This window comes from Haliotis cracherodii, unplaced genomic scaffold (genome assembly GCF_022045235.1).
Source record: "Haliotis cracherodii isolate W230 unplaced genomic scaffold, xgHalCrac1.p SCAF_13, whole genome shotgun sequence".
Lineage (NCBI taxonomy): Eukaryota > Metazoa > Mollusca > Gastropoda > Lepetellida > Haliotidae > Haliotis > Haliotis cracherodii.
In genome coordinates, this window is record NW_027266268.1 from 28,247,884 (window position 1) to 28,252,409 (window position 4,526).

The window sequence follows — 4,526 nt, forward strand, 5'->3', positions numbered from 1 at the left end:
TCAGGTATATGTTAGATGGATCACGTGACTACCCAACCTGAAATGAAACTGCTTTGTTGTATTGTAATTAAAGTTGACGGTTGTCCGTAAGAAGCTGTCAATGTATTGAACAAGGCGCTAACATTCTGTACAGTGTCTTTGAACATGTTGTAAATAACCTGAGTCACAATCCGTAGAATGGGTTGGTCAGTTAGCCTATGTATTTATGGAAGTATATCATGAAACAAGCACTGCATCTTATATAAACATGAAGCGTGTACGTACAGCGAAACCTCTTTAATCCGGACGCTTTGTGTCCGGATTTCACAGTGATGGTACCGACCTGACGAACGGGTTTTCACAGCACTTATTGCCCACATGTAGCCTTAGGCATTGTCGTTGTACTTTTAGATTGCTCACAACAATCATTAGGAAATCTTTTTAATGTTTGAACCTTATCCGAGGCTGTTAGGGAGTTCTTGGAGATAACATGTGTAAAGGGGTTTCAACATAAGTTCACGAGGGATAGGTATTGAGTAGATTTTATGTTGTAGATGGAGGAATGTTGGATAAATAAATTAAAATTTGTTTCGCTTTTTATCAACATGGCATTTCTAAATGCCTATCAAAGAAGAAGAAACATGGCATTTATGAGAAACACGTATACAAAATGTATATGCTGAACTGCCTTATCTCAGCGGGATTGTTTGAAGGTCAAATACACAAATAGTGAAGGATGTGTTCAGTGTGTTTCTCAGACACTTAGAGTCATCAATGTTATTCTATAGCCAATATACAAGTAACTGATCCAAACATCACATGTCACTATCAGTAAACTAATATCATGTAAAACGCAGACAGTGAGTGAGTTGGGTTCAACGCCGCTTTTAACAGTATTCCAGTGTTAGCTTAATGTGGGAGGAAAGCCCGAAATGATGTAGGTCTTAGACGTTTACCACTTTTGTGAAATCCTCGAGCACGGGTATGGTGCTGACAGACATAGAGACATAATCGGGGCGAACCGGGATTCGAACCCACAATCATAGGTTTCAACTCTGCACAGCGAATCGCGGCGCCTTAGACGACTGGGCCACCCGTGCCCCCCTAAAACGCAAACAGAATATCATTACCTGTTTGTTTGCTTGTTGTTTAACGCCGCACTCATTACCGTTACAGAACGGTGGACAATAAATAATCGAGTCTGGGCCAGGCAGCCCAGTGATTGATATCATGAGCAACAAACAACGCAATTGGGATACGATGACCTGCATCAACCAAATCAGCGAGCCTGATCCCCCGATCCCTTTAGTCGTCTCTCACGACAAGTATAGTCGCCTCTTCACGGATTTTCACGGGTGTATTAACAGTGAATTAATTCCACGTTCATGTTGTCCTATAACAGTTTACATTGTCTACGTTATGTGCGTCTAAGCGGTAAACTGAATTGCGTGATAAACTATCTTTCAATGGAAGTACAGTTAGTAATGCGCCATGCCCAAATCGATGAGCTCGCTGTTCACATTCCGCCCTTTACACATCATAACATTTGACATGGCAAGGTCGAAACCTAATAAACTATAACACGGGCTTCAATTCTATACACTTAAATCGATGTGACTGCTTAGCACAATTGAACATGCCTGTCCCTATCATTACCACATTAATGTATCTACTTAAGGAAGGGATATATACTGGTAAACGTCTGCAGCTGGGATGACACGTGACAGCCGCCTTTACGCTATTACATAATCGTGATACTTGGCTGAGGTGAGGTGAGGTGAAATTGGGTTTAACGTCGCGTCCAAGATTATTGCACTTATATAGCGACGTGCATGCATGTGTATGTGTGTGTGTGGCTGCTTGTACTAGTCCGGGCTGATGCCGATTTATAGTGCTAGCTCACTGAGATACCATGCCGCAGTTTAACATGAATACCCCACTCAGACACAGTATACTGACTCCGAGCCGACCAGTCCTTGTTTTAGCCCCTTAATGCCGAGCGCCAGACAGGGTAACAACAAGTACAATCTTTTAACGTCTTTTTGTATGACGCGGCCCGGGATCGAACCCTGGACCTTCCGCTCTCCGGGCGGACGCTCTACCACAGGACCACGGAGGCGGTCGATACTTGGCTGAAATACTTGTCATGATTACAAAAGAATGTTGGTTTAGGTTGCAACGAATTTGATTCCCCCACTTATACCTATGATACAAAGATGCATATTTCTGCATACAGCGAGCATTGTACACAAGGCTTCTATCACGCAGTCATCATGCTCGCTCTCATTTTTTGTGAATTAAAAAAATGTTAGACGATTTGGGCACCACCGACATGTTCAAGTGAGTGAGTGAGTGAGTATGGTTTTACGCCGCTTTTAGCAATATTCCAGCAACATCACGGCGGGGGACACCAGAAATAGGCTTCACACATAGCACCCATGTCGGGAATCGAACCCGGGTCTTCGGCGTGACGAGCGAACACTTTAACCACTAGGCTACCCGACCGCCCCTGACCTGTTCAAGAGTGGTACCGTCAGTTGCTCGATAATCTGGACATGACAAGTTTAGAAAGGTGTATGTGCATTAAAAATGCGGGTCTGAGGCAATTTGACAGATCAAACAAAATTGATCGTGATAACGAGAGCGGAATAGGTTCCTTAATAGATAAGATAACAAACCTAACAAAACTAATCAAATTGTCAGTGATATATATCAAAGTTATTTTATCAAATGGTATTCCAGTGAGGAACAGTGCACCACGGTGAATAGCTGCTGTCAAGCTATTGACTTGCACGGCGCCTAGAGTCCGATCAGATGTTGAAGGAAACTTCAGAGACGGAAACGCTCCGTAGATTCGTTGGAGACAATTACGGCAACGGACTCGGAGTTCGACTGCATTGAGTTAACAGAGGCTTCAGCATCAACAACAACTGCGCCACCTATAAGGCGATGACATTGATTTTAATGTTAATACGGACGTCAAATATATATACATAGTGGAATATTGTTTGGATTTATACATTTTGGAATATGTGCAAGAGCTAAGTCTCAACCATGTCAATAAATAACAAACTGAATGTGAAATAATGTGACAAACGTTTTGTGTGTGTCATTAACTTCTAACAATATATTCAAGCTGCAAAAGAAAACATGTTCTGTTTAATGTATGGTCATCAGTAGTTGTGGACAGTCAGAAGACGTGCAGGAAGCACACCTTGTCCACACAGAACACTGAAAAATACTGACTTCTATCTGTTCTATTTGATTCAAATAAAATATGTGTCTGAAACTAATCAACAACACAATTCAATTTGAAACTTTGAGCAAAATAGCAGTTTAATTTTCATCCATTCTGAAGACATGATATTCATATATCTTTGGTTTTATTAACGCCGAGGAGATGGCTTGAATATGTAGTGAAAGATGCATTATTTCATTTCACTAAGCATATATTTTTTATTGAACTTTATATGATGCACATATATTTTTCAGCTGGTATATCGTTGACTTTGTTGGTGAACAATCTGTTTACAGATAACACGTGCATATGTACAACGTTGCAGATGAAATTGTAACTTGTCTGTGACCATATGTAATAATAATACCAAACTCCTGAATTAAACTCCTGAATCGACCCAATATCTAGTACATGACATGTCATAACGATGTTAACAACAAACTATACTTGAGTTTGTATCTTTCTGTAATGTTTTCTGTGCAATTAGGGGGACACGGGTGGCCCAGTCGTCTAAGGCACCGCAATACGCTGTGACGAGTTGCGTCCCTTGGGCACACCGTAAACCTATGATTGTGGGTTCGAATCCCGGTTCGCTCCGATTATGTTTCTAGGTTTGTCAGCACCATAACTGTGCTCGGGTTTTCCTCCAACATTACGCTGACACGCCGTGATATAACTGGAATACTTTTCAAAGTGCGCAGTCACCTCTCACGTCACGCATGGTATCTTAGTGGCTTTTAAAAACACGACTAGAACAAGAACTAGCACACACGCACACGCACGCACACCACACACGCACGCAAGTATCACATGCACATACGCACTCACGCAAAACACACACACACACATATATACACGTTGCTATGAAGTTACATAATCTGGAACATCTCATTAAACTTCTGAAGGACTAATACAATAGTTAATTCTGACACAATTGATATTATTTCTGTAGATTTGTTTTGTAGATTAGTGATTCTGTATAATGTATAATGGCTTTGTTACGTCACAGTAATGTGTGAGTGAGTGAGTATAGTTTTACGCCGCTTTTAGCAATATTCCAGCAATATCACGGCGGGGAACACCAGAAATGGGCTTCACACATTGTACCCATGTCGGGAATCGAACCCGGGTCTTCGGCGTGACGAGCGAACGCTTTAACCACTAGGCTACCCGACCGCCCCGCATATATATGAACATGAAGTCGGAGGTATACGGCGTCGGGGTATAAAATAGTGATATGAAAAATTATAAGAATTGATTTTCACTTTGTGTGAGTTTATTGGAGTATGAAACTTTATAGAGTGTGAGC